The sequence below is a fragment of the Megalopta genalis genome, chromosome 12 (genome assembly GCF_051020955.1).
Source record: "Megalopta genalis isolate 19385.01 chromosome 12, iyMegGena1_principal, whole genome shotgun sequence".
In the NCBI taxonomy this organism is placed as follows: Eukaryota; Metazoa; Arthropoda; class Insecta; order Hymenoptera; family Halictidae; genus Megalopta; species Megalopta genalis.
The window spans coordinates 9,720,181-9,738,153 of record NC_135024.1 but is presented as its reverse complement, the minus strand read 5'-3'; the positions used below and the strand labels follow the sequence as shown (position 1 = coordinate 9,738,153).

The window sequence follows — 17,973 nt, the reverse complement described above, 5'->3', positions numbered from 1 at the left end:
CATTGTCCGCAATTTAAATTTCGTCGCAATTTCATGTTTGCTCGATGTAAAGTATATCTTACGGAAACCTGGTATTTCCGAGGGGTATGCTTGTCCAGAGAGTTTGTGGTATCGAACATGCAAGCACGTTTTATTTGTTTTTAGTCACTTAAAACGGGACCTGAATCATTTATAAATTCCGATGTTACGTCGATTAGTATGGCATTAATGTAAAAATATGAAATTTACCCAGGTAGGGAATTGTAAGTAGGGATGTAAAGAAGAATTGTTCGTAGGTTATGCGCTTTTTTTATAATTGCATTGTTCATATGCTTTATCTCGAAATGATTATCTAGTGACAATCTATACTTTGGTGTCCTTTATCGCAGATACGCGGTATTGTAGTAACGCACTCGGTGCGTTTAGCGTTAATATACAGGGTGAATTATGCGACTCTTTCACCTTAATTTTTCTTGCAAACTACATGTTCTGTACATAGATCTGTCGTACAAACGTTTTCGTTCGGTACGAAAAGACGCATACACGACAACAATTAATTTTTTTCTGTTTTCCATCGACAAAATATGAAACACATATGTATGTGACTCGCGTTTTGAACATTATTTGCATTAAAAATCAACTGAAGAATATCTCGACAAACATTAATAGCTGAGCCCTTGCATTTTAATAATTTGTTATTCTGTATTTAATAGACTTCCGAATGGCGCGATTAAATATTGCACGTTTAAGTTAACAAAAACTCAAGCCGATAAAAAATCCAATTCTGATAAAAAAGGAACATAGCAGAAAATTAATTGTCGTCGCGTATGCTCCTCTTTCTACCGAACAACTCTCGCTTGAAACATTATCTTATACAACGTGCAGTTTACAAGAAAAATTAAGGTGAAACAGTTACACGATTCACCCTGTATATTCGCGTAAAGGAAAACATAACGACAAAAATCATTCTGCTTATCCGTAACCACGTTTGTTGATCGAACCAGTCGCCGATCACATCTCGGACGAGACTCGCGCGACACAACGCAGCGTGGAAAATTAAGACGCGTTCGGTTTTCCGTGTGCGAGATCAATGTTCTTTTTTCTCTGCTCATTCCCGTGAATCTTCGGCTCGTACGAAATTACGAAAGACGTCGGAACGTCGATAGGATCGGGGCATGACGTGTTCGTAACTCACGGGGCTTCGTGAAAGATTCGATTAAAATATCTGTCGGAAATGGAATCCCGTCTGGATGTTCGGGTTCGGCGAGGCGTTAATGATCGATAGATTGAGCCCGGCCACTTATACCATCGGATTATCCGTGCAATCGGTCCATCTTATAACTTATTCCAACGATACGGGATCTGATCGGAACTGGGTAATAACTTCTGGTTACCGGTTGTAAACCGAAGCTCGATTGAGTAGAACGCCATGCCCCGTGCACGTGTGTGGATACCCTATCGGCGTTTACCCGCGCCGAGTCTCTATTCCACGCGAGCAGCCCTTTCAGTTTATTGGGTTTCTCAATTTTTATTGCGCGGACGCGACTACATATCTCATCCCGCTCGCCGGAAACACGTTCTACCCGAACGTTAATTCATTAAACAAGGACGTTCGGAACTTGAGAACGTTCGAACTCTTGAGAATGTTCGAAAGGTATTATTATGATAATATATTAGAATTATAGGATATAGTGATTTAAGGTCGGAACGGAGAAGGCTCTGTTACTCGTTTAAAATAAATCAGCTTGTAGATTCGGGATTGGAAGACGGGTCAATTTGTTTATACTATTCCGGTATTAGGACTACGGTCGTCGTAGACAAGTATAGGTGGACACTTTTTAATACTTTATTCACTGGAAGCCCATTAAAATAGGCTTTCTTATGACACAGTTGCATGTAGATAAATTTATTTATAGTTGCATGTAGGTAAATTTGTTTATACTACGGTCGTAGACAAGTATATAGGTGGACACTTTTTAATACTTTATTCACTGGAAGCCCATTAAAATAGGCTTTCTTATGACAGAGTTGCATGTAGAAGCAGCTCGATAAATTTCTTTCAACCCGTTGCACCCGAGGCTATTTTAATTGTAAATCTAAAATAATTTTTCTGGCTTAGAGTATTTCCATTTTGTATGACGAAGTGTATTTTATGCGTATGAAATTGAGTCTTGCGAATTATACGATAGTTACGTTTTTAACAAATTCTTTAAATTTAAACTTTGATAAATAAAAGCTTTGAAAATTATGTTGGTACCGTTCGGGTACAAAGGATTAAATGATAATTTTTGGATCGGGTGTTCCATCTTATTACACCAAATAACTTGTTGAATTATCGATAAAAGTGTTATCGCTTTGTAGACAATGTTTTGATAAATTCTCGACTGTTGATCTCCAATTTTGAAATTACTATTAGAGGGCTGCTGGTACGTAAAGTCTAAAAACAAAATTTTCTAAAATTGAACCAAACTATCGGAACGTTAGCTTCATCCTAATCGCGACATCTATCCATTTACTTCTAAACTACATTCTAAACTACAGTATTATGATTTAAACATTCCTTGCGTTTGACACATTCGTGCGACGTGTAGATGTGTGTGCGTGTATGTGTGTGTGCCCTGCGGCGATACTGTATCCTCCTTTGTGCTCGTTATATCATTCAGTAAAATGATTTTTTGTTCAACGTGAATAGATTTTTTAAACAACTCTCCAACACAAACGACTTGAATTTTTTTGAGATGATAGACCTGAAACACAACAAATTTTTACATATTGTCTATCAAACTAGTCCTTCTAACATTTCAAAAAAATTCAACTCGTTTGGTCCAATCTTAAATCGGTTTTAAAAAGTATACACATATATTTGTTCACGATTGTAATATGTATCAAGTGACAGTCTGCAGATCATTATGTATTTATGGAATGTGCAGATTTTTAGATTGCAAAAAGATCGTATAAATTAACATAAAATATAAGAGTATTTTTATATTATAATCTTTTTTTTTAGTTGACGAAGGAAACTTGCATACTGACGCCTTAAAAAAGAGAATAATATATAATTTAATGAATGTGAACTGCTGATTTTACAATGCATAAGAGAATATTTAGAAAAATAAATTGAAACCTGATATGTCAATTAATTTTCTCGATTGTTATACTTTTTGTAAACTACATTTTGTTATTCCTGCAATGTCAGTTTCATTTACAATAGGTGGACAACCCCCTATTTTATAGCAAAATATAATTTATGCACATCCTATAGTTTACTTTCAAAAAATCGTCAGACTATCCAAAAATTACCTTACATAAATATATCGAAATTGGCAAGTTATTTTAAGAATTCATAATGCAACTGTAACTAATCCTATTATCAATTAGGAACTGTTAATAAGGGAGTTAAAACGAAATGCACCCGATATTCTATGAAGCATGTCTTTTTTATGTCACTCTTTCTCATTATTATTACTACTAGGTTTATTTTAATTGCTTCAATGTATTTAATACTGAAACTACCGAGTTTGTATTTCTATTTCTAAATAACAAAACATTGCACAATTTTTGTGATAATTATTATAACAATTATAAAACAAAAAATCTGAAATGCATCATTTTGGTGGGTTTCGTAGTTCTAGTTCTCCCCCATTTTAAATACAACACGACAGCAGAGTAATAAAAAAAGATATGGTATCTTAAATAAAGATAAATTTTCATTCGAGAAAGTACATGATTAAACATTTAAAACAGAATCATAAGATTTTACCAATGAGAATAATCAATTTGTGAAGAATCGAATAAAAACGCTAAGGCTCAAAAAAGCGATTGTATATATATCTAATATACATATATATATAATTGGAAAAGTATCAGTAAATGCATTTAAAACACACGAAACATTTTTCGCAAGAAAATCCAGCATACACTGCTTTATAAAAGCATGAAACATCAATGGTTTCGTAACATTCGAGAAACTTACTTCTGCAATAAAATTTCGCTAAGGAGTAACAAGCAAAAAAAGAAAAGGTTGCAGCAGAAACAGCGTTCCGTTTCTCGTTTTTGATTTAAGGTTAAGTTCGCGGCATTACGGTCTCCCGTGCAACAAGTTATCCTTCTAACCCCACTCTTTCATCAAATCGACACGTTTCTCTCTCGCTCCGACGCAGTCCCCTTTACTCCGGCGGCGCTTGGCGCACTATACCGACTATACAGGGCGTCCTGTAACAACTATCAAGACATCCCGTTCTCTCCTCGGAGATATTCATGCCGTTTCACTCACCTCCGAGATATCAGGCTCTCTATCCTTTGTTGCTGCTCGAAGTCGAGGCTACTTCTTTCTTGCTCCAGCACGATCTTACCACGTGCTTCACTCGCACTCGTTTCCCTGATCCGCGTCGAGGCTTGTGCCGCGCATGCGCCAAGTGTTACCGTGCGCAGCTCGTGCTGCGCGTACGCCGGAACAAGCGACCTTTTTTCTCTCGCTTGCTCCCGCCCCGTGTCTCTCTCTCTGTCATCGTCCGCTCTACTCCCTCCGCCGTGCCGTGCCGGCTTCTTGGCTTTCATCGTTCGTACCGTCCTCTTCCGACTCCCGTTGTTCCTTTTCTCGTATCTGCATTTTTTTCTACTGCGCCGTTCGCAACTCGTGCTGCGCGTGCGCCGCAAAGTATCTATTTTCTCCCCCTCTCTCTTCATTCCACGCGGCCCGGGCCCAACCGTCTCGCTCGCGTCGACTCCTTTCTTACAGCCTCCGTAATCCCTGTCCTTTTCTTCTCTCGCTTCCTCTCTCTCTCCCTCTCTCTGCTATCTTGTCCAGCTCCCTCTCACGGCCGGCTTCCTCTCCGTCTGTTCGACGGCGACCCGCTCGTGCAGCGCGTATGCCACTATAAAACACCTACTTTCTTTCTCCGTTGCTACCATCGCTCGTCCCTCTCGTCCATCGCCTGGCTCGTTCTAACTTCCTGCTCGGGTTCCGTAATATCTTTTTTCTTTCTTCCTTTTTTCTCCATCGCTTTGTCCTTCGCTTTACTTTCCTCTGCTAACAAAGCTTGTTTTCTTCTCATCTCGGGCCTTTTTTGTCTTTTTCTGGTACCGTGCGCAGCTCGTGCTGCGCGTACGCCACGGTCAACCTTTCTTTTCTCTTTTGCTCTCGTTCGTCACCTCACTAATAGTACATTCTTCTCTCTCTCTCTCTATCTCTCCTTCACCTCTTTCTCTTTCTTCGCTCTGCCTTATCTGACGTCCTCTTTACGTTTCTTATTTTGTTTTCCTTGGATCTTCTTTTATTCTTTTGGATTGCCTTTGCGATCTGCCTTTGCTTTCGAGATGCGCGTAATCCGAGCTGAACGCAACTGTCAATCCTGTTCATATCTGGTTCTTGACGTTTCTGTCTCTCCCTCTCTCATTTACATATTTTTTTTAGTCACTGCCGTATCGCTCTCTCTCTACATTCCTCTGTTTTCAAACAAGAAATCATATTAATTATGCATGACAATTACAAAAAGATTAGGGGACCCATTCAGGTAACGTAGAGATTATTATTGATTTATGTGTTTCGACGTTGCGGCATTTACAAAGTGCACGCAATTACCCGCGAGTAACTGAAAAAATTACGTACGATTATGCGCAAGACATAAAGCGTTGTAAAACCGACATACACTTGGATTTCGATCGTCATTTGCCTTAAATATATTACTGGAACAATTTGAAATTTATAATTAACTGTAATTCATAACTGCAAACTTCGCTACCATGACGATTGGTATTACACAACAATTGTTAGAATACTTAGCAAATCGTGCCTTTATTCGTATACATAATAATAAATATTCTATGAAAATCAATATTTTATACTCTCTGCAGGGGTACACAAGGCAGCAAACACATTAAAGGAAAAGAAGAAAATAAACTATTTCACTGCAATCGAAGTAGAAAATGTGTCAATAATAATGACATATACGTAATAATAATTAGATAATCGTTTTGTATCAATAAACCATAGAATCTAATGCATTCCCGATACAAACGACTGGATCAAATACGAAATCGTCAAGCCATTAGAATTATTTAAAAATATCTTTCTGCCATGTATGCGTTATTAAAACCGCTGAAAGAAGAAAAACCGTCTTCACCGGGTTCACGTTTTTTCGCAGTTCTCTTGGCCAATCTTCATTTTGCACATAAGTCCGCTAATGGATAAAAGTGACCCGTTCGTTTCGTTCCCCGCTAATCCGCATAATTTTTTTCCGCCCCATCGTTCGACCGGAAGAACACCGCGGACCACGGGATCCGTGACAAAAGCTTATGGTCAATAAAAATTCATGTGGCAGCATGTAAGATGCAAATTACGTGGCCGGCGATCGTTCGCCCTTTTTCCTGGGGTGCATCGAAGGGGTGGAAACTACTTGTCCGTCTGCGCAGGCGGGTCGACGCATGTACCTGTGCGAGAGGACGACGGGTGTCTCCACCCTCTTCGGTGCTCGACTTGGTAATGGCGCATGCGCAGCTCCTCGGCTATATAAGAGGAAGACTCCTGATCCTAACTCACATTCAATCACACCTACTCAAAACGTGCGCTTCTCCAGGAAAACAGGAAATCAGATCCGTCCCGTGGAGTTCGCGTTGCAGCGGCCAGTGCACGTGGTTCGTCATTCCGTTTCCGGCTTGCTGTCTCGCTCACTCCGGCACGCTCTTGCGCAAGTTCCTCGCCGTGTGAAACAGAGACACGCGGGGCACCACGCATGCACACGAAATAGCTGCAGGACAAGCGGCCGCACGCAAATGCATACAGAGATTCGAGCGCGTTGACGTGCACGCGGTACAGTCAACGCAAACACAGGCCGATCAACGACGCCGATATCCCAGCCTTGCCAGTCTGGTTCCGAAACGTCAAGAGACGCGACCGGTTTTTCTGCTCTGTCGGCGGCGCCACCATGAAGAGCCCGATTCAAAGAGCGACCGCCAGTTCGATGACTGATCGACGTATTGACAGTGCGCTCTTCACGCGACGCGCTGTCAAGAATGCTCTGTCCAGTGTTCGCCGGCTGTGCGGTAGAATTCATCAGGAGATCCGTCGCGCGGATGACAAGATCCAACGGCAGAACCGTGTTAACGAGATGGGAGGCAGACTGACAGCGCGACGGATGCAACTGGACGAGGAAGAGTTACGGAATCTGAGGAACGAGAACCTGGAGAACGAGTTCAGGGAATTGGCAACGAAAATTACACACTGACACCGGATCAAGATTTCAGTTTTTGCTGTCGGCCACGCCGGGGAAGAGAAGGAAATCATCTCGCCGTGGGATTCTCGCGGGCTTTTTGGGCTCCCGGCTGTGTGCTGTACAGAGGGGGACGACGGTGCATATCGACGCCCCGTTGGATGTCAACATGCAGATTTAGTAAGGTCTTCCATTACACACCGTGGAATTTAAGATAGCTTTAAATCGATTGTAATCGTAGAGTTTCGTAGATTATAAGTTTCCCTCGACGTTCATCTTCTAGAACATTAGCTTTGTAAATTGACTCATCGATTGACTCCTGGTTCGGAGCTTTAATTGCGTTAGCTTTACACAATCGCGACGAGACAACTCGATGGTAGAGATAGCTTTAAGGAATAAACCGCAATATAACGCGTGAAGTACGATTTTTTTTAAGTTAGATAATATCGATGGACTGACTTAAACTGTGATATTACGATTAGCCTTGCAAACGATAGCATTATATACCCTAGATATAACGATATCGAACGTTCGTTCGAGAACATAGGCCGCCCAGTGCATATTCTTTAATATGAACAACTGTGATACTCTGTAAAGAGATTGCATTACTTTTATTCCCGAAAGTGTCGTAGCTGTGATAAACGATTGGGAACGCGAATTTTCCAAGTAAATGTGATAGTAGTAATTAAGGGAATCCGCTGTGATATAAGGTTAATGTCGATAAGGTTAATGTGATTAGAAGGTTAATGTCGATACTGTGATAGAGTGAACATTGATCTCACTGTACGTCTTCCGAAAATTGCAATATTAGCATGTAAGAAGATCTCGTATTTCTAAGGAGAAATATATTCCACGGTATGTCTTCCGAAAATTGCAATATTTAGCGCGCAAGAAGATTTTATCCCTCTATCGAGAAATATTCTGCAGTTTGTCTTCCGAATGATCTTGCAATATTAGTACGTAAATAGAACTCGAACTCTTTGTAACTGTAAATGTTCTCAAGAGAGGTAAATTATGCAAAACTGTGATAATCGTGTAAGGAACGCATAGATGCGCAATAAATTTTAAGGTAGAATAGGGTAGTAGGAACCAGCTCGAGCGATGTCTTGTGATATATGATATTAATTGACCAAGCAGAATCGATCGAGTATGCATCGATGCGCGTTCTGCCTATTGGCTCTCTCAAAGTTGTAATCGGTTTTTCGAAATTTCTTTCTTTTTTTTTTGTCGTGGTTTGAATCTCGAAATTCGTATTTGTATTAGTCTTGATTTTTTTTTTCTTGTCGCTTTCTTCTCATTTGTACACTTTCGTTCGTAATATGTGTTTTTTTTTTGGTTTGTATTCGCACTTTTATGTAATCTCGTCGTGCGTTTTTTCGTTTTTCTTTTTTTTTCGTTTCATTTCGTACATTGACTGCATGATTAAGCTTTACTTACGTTTAAGCTACTCATTGTAATCGTATTAAACAAATATTATGTGTGAGAATCAAATTATTTGTGTTTGATACTTAATACCCGCCTATTACTATGCCCCCAATTTTAGCATTATTGGTATCGAATTAAGCGGAAGGGAAATAACAGATATTTTTTATTTGAGAAAATCAAAATTACAGACATTCTATGATCGAATATTACCTATTCGATTAATTCATGTAAATTACTGATAGTATTTAGTATTCCATTCTACCTTATGGTAATTTCACTGAATATGTGGTTCTATATAGTAATCATTAATAGAGAACCTATATATTTTGTAAAAGTGTGTAGAAATACACTTCGGTGTAATTGGTATTTTATAAACAGTTTTTCTCGACTTTCATACAGTTATAAGGGAAGCAATGAAAATGCAACAGTTGGTAAGTGCACGAAATAAATCATATTACGTAAAATATATTAATTATAATATATAATATATTAATATATAATATATTAATTATAATATCTCTATTATAATAAAAATTTGATCTTTAAAGATTCTTTTTTTGTAATTCGAATGAATTAAAGCATATATTCTTCATTGTATATGTTATTTAATAGATTAGTATGATAAAATAAACAATTTTATATTATTGGATTCAACAAATCTTCAGAATATGATACGCGATTGCATAAAATAGCTAACTAATAACAGTTTCGCGCAATGTACTTTTCTTCAAGCACTATAATTTATTATTAATATATTACTTTTGTTGCAATCGTTAAACTGGGAACTTATAAAAAGAACATCATATAGCAATTTAAAAAATTATTACATGTTGTAAAAATCGTTACTCAAGATAAATATATTCATGCAAGTATAATCATTTGTTTATAGTGTGATTTGTAATATTAATGTATTTATATTAACTTCATTCTATTTTCTAATGTGGGGACAATTAATTATTTTTTTATATATATTGGCAAAGGGTGTTGCACCATCTACCACTAGCTCTTCTAACTTTCCTAAACTGCACAGTTTGGTCCTGCAACGTTAGATGGCGATCCCAAGGACCTTCGCGTCCTTCGTATTCGCAGGACCTCTTGCCGTTCGAGGTGAATAATTCTCACATACTCTATAGTTACATAACTCCCGCAACAAGCCTGAAATACGTACATATGTAAGACGTTCATGAATTAAATATGTAGTGTATAAATTAGGTATGTATTTTTATTTAAAAAAATATATTTCTACAACTCCAACTTTTAAAAGACAGTTTAATAACTCATATATTCTTTTCTATAAACGGAAAATAATTGATGATAACTTTGCATGTGAATTATTTATCGAAAAATATTGCATCAATACAATAATACCTATACGAGCAATAATGAGTACATTGGTTGTTACTTTAATATTAATTCAATCATTTTTGAAGACACAAACAATAAAAACAAAACACATGCGTGTAACATTTAGGATTGTTTACGCGTTTATTGCAGAAGCTGTAATACTTGTTACAGGACGAAAATATTTATCAATTATTTTGAAATGTTTGTAGATAAATGAAATCACACTTTGATAAAATAAATATTGTCTCTAAAAAAAGTGTAATAATTAAGACAATTTATAGTAGGGAAGTGTTAAAATAATAAGAACGATGTATTCATACATTCAGAAATATTTAAGAATTTTTTCGATTGATAAAATCTTTCCTAAATAAACATGCAAGTGAGTATAAAAAATATCAGTCTGTTATAACAATTTTAAATGTACAAACGTCCATCGAATACATATTATTCGAAGTAAACAATAGAGCTTTTGCGTCTTTTAACCATCATAACTATCTCAACTCAATACAGTCTTTATTATTAATGAAGGCGTTTATGCACGTATGCTTTAATCAACCCCCTTTAGAACGACCCCCTTCTATTTTTTGGCACGAGTAACATTGTGAGATTGTTACATTACATTCGACATCTTAAAATAATTAAATAAACATATATTACTCGTAATGTATAGTTCATATATTAACTATATAATATATAATATATATAATAATAATTCTATGGGTTCGCCGACAACCATGCAGTAAATATTATTCGTAGGTTAGAACAGAGAACATAATTTCATTGAACAAAATCACTGTCACCAATAAAAACATTTATGCTCACGAATCAATTTTAAACGTATAAACATTCCTCCAACAAATATTATTTGAAGCGAACAACGGAGAGCTTTCGCGTCTCCCGGTCGTCATAATGAACCGACTGAATAGAATCTTTGTCGCTAATGGAAGCATTTATGATTCGCCAATGGTGTTCCAACATCGACCACAAAGGCGGTCGTGGATCGCAGGATGGAACGACAATGAACTAAATAAAGAAACTGCGGCGCGAGAGATCGGGAGAAATGGAATCACAAAAGAAACCTAAACATTCGATCCGTTTTTAAGGGATCGAGAAAAATCGCCGGCGGAGGTTAAGATTACGTGCATTAACTGTCATTATATGGGTAGCCAACTACCTGGGAGAGCTTTCATTATGTAGCCGCTGATTCAATACAATTTTCCATTTAGATTATCGTGCTGATCTTCGCGCATCTAACCTGTTGCGCAGCCCCCAGGAAGCGCGCAACATGATACCATCACTCGGGGAACGCCAATAGAAGAGCGCTTTCACCGGGGAGATTTTACACCGCATAAAGGAATTCCATTGCTGCACGGGACCCTAATCTCTGCCCCCGAAGTGGCGGAGTGTTGGGTTACGTTTTCGAAACTTTTGAAAATATTGTCAAATATTTGAAGCCCCGATGCGAACGGTAGAGTCTCCTCTCGTGGGTTCGGTGAACGCAATAATGCTTTTAAGAGTTCACGCTCTCGTGGATTGGATATCCGATCGCGATCGCGATCGCGCCTCTCGATCGCCTGGAAACACCGCGGAGCGCCACTCCCTTCCATCATTTCCCGGCCGAAACAATTTGCTCCACCGTGTCCTACTTGCGGTCGCTTTAGTCCCGCGATCTCGGTGTTCACTGATTCGGGGAGCAAGCATTAGGTGCCGGGCAAAAATCCTGCGGTTTCGCGGCCACGTGGATATTTATTTCATTATTTCATTATTTTAAGGTGTCGAATGTAGTGCAACAACATTTGTTAATTCTTTAAATGCTTTCACTGGTTCATGTTTCACGCAGACATTCTACTTATGTACGGATTTTATGCATTCATAGCAAAAATGAGTGGTTGGAATTGCAGATAGTAAAGACATTAAATTAAAAACTAAGAATATTTATGAAAATTATTAAACGAAGAGAGAAAGTAATACTTGACTCGTTTCGTTTTGTAAACGATGCGGGAACAACTTAGACATTGACAGGGCAATCGTGTCACGTGACAATGAGTACTCCAAATATACGACTAGAAGGACGACACTTCATATGCAAGTTTTATAGTTAACGAGTGACATGTGTAAAAAATGCGAGCTTAAAATCTAGCTAGTTTTAGTACTTTTAGAGTAGATGTAAAGTAAATCTTGGAGTTGGTACTAGGTACAAATATTAGAATTGCCTCATTTTTGCAAAAATGGAGGAAGAAATAATAATGAATAATATACTTAAATGTAATAATATAATGATGAACATTTATGTATAATGTGAATTATACATATATAGTATATTATTATAATATATTACATAGTATTAGATGGTATTATATAATATTATAGAGCGTTATATAGTATTATATTATAATATATGTGACAATGAGTACTCCCAATATACGACTAGAAACATATCTGCGACACTTCATATGCAAGTTTTATAGTTAACGAGTGACATGTATAAAAAATGCGAGCTTAAAATCTAGCTAGTTTTAGTACTTTTAGAGTAGATGTAAAGTAAATCTTGGAGTTGGTACTAGGTACAAATATTAGAATTGCCTCATTTTTGCAAAAATGGAGGAAGAAATAATAATGAATAATATACTTAAATGTAATAATTATTTTAATAATTATACATATATAGTATATAGAATATACTATATATATAATACTATATATATATATAATAATACTATAATACTATATATAGAATACTATATATATATATAATAATACTATAGTATTATATAGTATTAGATGGTATTATATGATATTATAGAGCATTATATAGTATTATATTATAATATATGTACAGTGTATTATCATTATACGTTATACATATAGTAAACAGTATAATAATGAATATAATAATGAAAAATAATAATGAAAAATGTGTAAACAGTGGATTTGCTTCCTAATGTTTGTAAACTATTAAATTGCCACTTACTTGCCAAGAATACGGCAGTGCTTTTAAATTCTTTAAGTGTTTCTACCGTTTTGCATTCGATCTGTTCATTTTCACCTCAAATGCATACAAATCCGTGGTTAAATTTTAAGTGTTGCATTTAAGTGACATTGCAAAATTCGTCTTTTTCTCGGATGATCTGAATAATATCGTGAACCGAAAATAATTTCGGCGAAAAGTTAGGAAGGTAAGTAGCGCTGCAACAGATTTCAGGACATCCTGAACGAAGGGGCCTCCTCTCGATTCTTCTGACACTCGTGTCACATTTAGACGTCCTTTTAGTCAGTTGGGCACCTATCGGGGCCTTCTAAAGGAGTTTCTATTGTCGGGGAACCCAGCATTATGGAGTGATTTTCGAGTTATTCCAACTTATTTTCGACAAAAGGCGGCCTAGACTGCGGATCTCCATTGTGCCGCGCTCCGAACACTGGCGTAAAGCGAACGAACTTTCTCGTACTAAATGTTAGCGACAATTTAACGCGCGAAACTATAAAAATACATTTCGAAAAAAAGAATGTAGCTCAACATTGTAACTGCAACAGTCTTATTCATGAAATATTAATATTATTGTTGTCCATTAGTTATCGGAATAACAGCGAGAACGAAAAATGTACACGTATAATACGAACATATAAAAACTAAAAAGTATCAACGTTAATAAATTCTCGAGAAAAATTGTACGAAGTTTGAATACGAAATGCATCGAATTCATAGAGTTACGCCTATGGATCCGTAGGATCCAGGATCCAGGGACGGCCTGACTCCAGGCTCAACAAGCCAAATGTTCGACTACAATATTGTGGGAAGACAAATTTCTTAAAAATGTACCTTTTCGACTCTTAAAAGGGACAATTATTGTATTATTTGACGCCGTTTAAACCTGGGCAAAGCGAACTGATGGACTCCACCGGGCTGGATGAACGTTGGGGCCGCGTCCGGGAATTTATATTCCTGAAAGGATCAACTCACCGGACGAAAATTCGCGTCGGGATGTTATTCTTGCTCGGGGCCACGGAAATATTTCTGAAATAGCCGATCGAAGGAGCCAGACCGCTGCCAGGTGGCTGTATGGCTTATTGGCTCTGATAATAGACGTATTAAGTCACACTCAAAGTCAAACTTGGCTGCTTTTATTCGACGGTCAGCTGAAAATAGTATAATAGCAAAGAGCATTCGAGCCGTCGGAGGATCAACTTCCCTGGAAATTTTTGCTTATGAATGACGAGGTAAATATTTCTTTTCAAGGTTCGAAAGAAGAATTGAGAAATCTTGATAAATTTTTCTTCGCGTGTCCAGCTTGCGTTTCCGAAAGCGGACAGTGAGCTTTTCACTTTTCAGAATTTGCAAAATCCTGAATATATGAACGGTTCTGAAGTCCACTTTTCTTTGGAAATGAGTGACACAGCGCAAACACATCTTTGTCATACGATCTTTCGATGGATAAATCAATATAGTCGGTTTCTTCATAAATAAACAATAGATGACAGTATTTATATCGATCACGGAATAACTAAACAAAATTGTTCGGAGAGAATTTTTTTTCTAAAAAAAACAATGCCGTTTTTCTTTTGTTTCTCTTCTGTTTAAGTTCATTTGTATGTAATTTTATAATACAAATTGTGCCTTGCATTATCGCTGGCATTGTTATCTTTTCACAGCTAATTTGCAAAGTCCTTATTTTTGTCAATTTTGAGGTTAATGGACTTGCACCAATTGGCCTCTGAGCTATCCATATAACAAAAAGATTTTGGTATGTGAACATATTTGTGAATTACGGTATGGCAATTTTTCATGGTGCAAAGGGTTAATTGTTATATCCTTTCATGTAACAAATTTAAAAATATTATGGTATAGAGCAGTATGTATGTATTTTTCAATTGGTTTTATAAGACTCGAACACCCCATTAGTGCAAGTTTTCATGGACACTGTAGGAGGGTTAATTTAGCAGCCGAACATTTAATAAATAGTTGATCATTTAAATTCACGACTCTTGTTAAATTAACAAGACAGCAGGTCATTATGTTAACAAAAAATTGTCGTCATCAATCGCAAGACATGGGAGATACGTGCAATTCTTTTTCTTTTCTTAAATAATTAATATAATAAATTATAATCGTTTTGGTAATCTGAAACGAACGAAGTAATTTTCCTCTGCATTATAAACAAAGAATTTCGTTTACGAATATTATGATCTTTTACGTTATCTCGTTTTACGTTACGTCAATTATTTTCACAATTTTTATTTTCAGATCAAGAACTATAGGAAGTATTCTATTTTATACCTTATGTTATTAAAATAAAAAATATGTTATTTTACATTTTAAATTATCAAAATAAAGTATTTATTTTCATGCTTTAGCTATAGATTACCAAAATAAAATATATTAATTTACGATTTACGTTATCAAAATAAAATATTTTATACTTTAGATTACCAAATAAAATATTTTATGTTTCAGATTATCAAAATAAAATATTTAATATGTTAGATTATCAAAATAAAATATTTAATATTTTAGATGATCAAAATAAAATATTTAATATTTTAGATTATCAAAATGAAATATTTTATATTTGATATTATCAAAAAGAAATAAACTATTTTTTATTTTCTGTTTTACATTATCAAAATAAAATATTGATTTCATGCCTGTGGATTATTGAAATAAAATATTTCTTGTACCGAAATTTTGTCCTATTCGAAATACTATTTTATTCGAATCGTGAAGAATCTACTATTTAACACGTTCCGTGCCGAGCTTTTTTTACTCGAATCTTCACACTTTGATATTTTACTAAAACTTGATGTATTACGTGCAATTATTAATTCTCGTACACATAACAACATAACAAAAACTTATCAACGCCCATTCTTGCGGTGGAAATTGATTCTTCGGTTCTAAATTTCTTGTAAACAATTTGTTCAGTTCACTAAGTAAACATGCAAGCGTGTACCATCGATGGTACACGTGGCACGGAACGTGTTAAAATAATATTTCAAATATATTTCCTCTACAAATATTACCCCACCTCTGAGACCTAGGACATCCATAAACCGTTGCAAATAGCGTGGAAGAAGCCGCGCGTCGGCATTCGTCGGCCGCGTTTCCACCGAATTTTCCAAGCGTTCGGCGATATTCGAAGGCACTTAATGTGGGTAGACACTGGTACAGACGAAGAAAACGTAAGCACGATCAAAAGGATCCCTCGCCACTTAGGTATCGATTTTTCTTGCGTTTCGTGACAATCGCGCCGTGCGGCTAGCAGAGGCGAGCAGAATCCAGCAGAATCGAGCCCTTCTCCTTACAGCCACCCTCCCACGTATCCCGGGCAATTCTTACCGAATAAAGGAGAGAAGAATCGGCCCCGTGCACTCGGTTACACATCGTTCCCGAACGGCGCTCTCTCTCTCTCTCGCTTTTCGAGACGAGTCGAAGAATCCTTTTACAAAATTCCTTTTGTGAACACGTGCACGAGAAATCGTAAATCTAACCGAAGAAAAACCCCCATAGAAAATGAAGAAGAGGGAGAACGAGACCAGTCGGAATACTCGGCGCGCACCCATATATACGGAGGGCTCGTAGAAACCTATACTAAGTGGATAATGGGCCAATGGCGTAGCGTGTTTCCATTCGGGACACCATGGACCTGGCTGCAGAGTTTCCTTGTCGTTCGAGATTGACGCTACGACTGTGTCGGTAGCCGATGCACCAAGGACCACTAAACTCACGAGTCTAAGGCCCATTGTCAGTCGGTCGGTATTGTATAAAACGGCTGAATGATAGAAATATTTGTAACTTCGCGCACCAAGGTTTCCAAGAGTCCCGAGAGCATTCTCAAGCTGCTCCTCGAGAAGTTCGTTGGTTATCTTTCTCTGTGGGGCAGCTTCGAGTGCTGCTGCCACTACAGCATCGCTGACACGGTAGCTGTCAAAGCCTCCTGCATTCGATCGCGCCTAAGAGGTCCTTTGGTAGCAATTTTTTAACTCCCTGTGACGCAACAACGTGTCAGCATCGCGACGAAATTTGTACACAAATTTTAGAATAATTTTGTAACTATATTAATTTCATAATAATATATTATTATAACTATATTAATTTCATAATATGTATTATTATAATTATATAATAATATAATAATTAATGTATTATATTAACACTATGTCGTCCGGTGGCACCACGCTGGTGCCTTGCAAAAACTATCTGTTGTATGCCGGTGGTACCACTTTGGTGGTATTTTAAAAAACTGATATAACATTTGAACTATATTTCCTGGGTGTTAAAAGGCAGCGAACTAACTATAGCATTGTGCTTATTTAACTAAGAATTAAGTACGAAAATTCTTGGATGATATATCAAGATTTTAGGAATTTATATTACCGCCATCTTCGAAAATTTTTTTTCAAATCTAAAATTTCCAAGCTATTATGCCGGCGTCAAACGAAAGAATCATATCTAAGATCCGCGGACGGCATAGTGTTAATATAATTATATAATACTAATTTTACGCTAAATAGAAACATTATTTATTTCTTCGAAATCGACACAGAATTCGATTCCTTTGTAATGCATAAACCGCGAAACAATTTTTACGAGTCCAAGTTTTTACCAATGTCTCAGGTGTCACGTTTTAATTTTCGAACTGCGAGAAACGTCTGAAATCATTTTTGTGAACCAATCTGACGCACATTGCTGCCTCTACAATTTTCAATCGAAGTTTAAATATAGATTTTAAGTATATAAATTTTAAATAGACATTCTAATTAATCGATTTTAAATACGATTAAAATTAATAATATTATTTATATCTCATTAATATGAATATAAGTTTGAAGTATAATAGATTTTTAGTAGAAATTTAAGTCAATTGATTTTAGATTGCATTTGTGACAAATTACACATTCCTGCTCTATATAATTATTGTAAAATACGAAATATCACGTCACAGTAGTTTCGACTGACGAAGCATAAAACAAAGAAATCGTTACCATGAGCATGGCCAGCGATTAAACTCGTTCCTCATCAGCA

The 17,973-nt window shown here is 36.7% G+C and overlaps 1 protein-coding gene across 6 annotated transcripts in view; it reads right to left on the bottom strand.

The window, feature by feature from the left end:
* The window catches only part of LOC117219088 (uncharacterized), a 327,339-nt gene that overhangs the window by 124,970 nt on the left and 184,396 nt on the right, over window positions 1–17,973 (bottom strand). Inside the window, exon 5 of one of the 6 annotated variants that reach the window (XR_013034610.1) lies at window positions 9,492–9,767. The exons of the other annotated variants lie outside the window; for them this stretch is intronic. The gene's annotated coding sequence lies outside the window, so the exon portion shown is untranslated. Of the gene's footprint in view, window positions 1–9,491; window positions 9,768–17,973 lie in introns of those variants that run through there. 6 annotated transcript variants of the gene reach the window in all.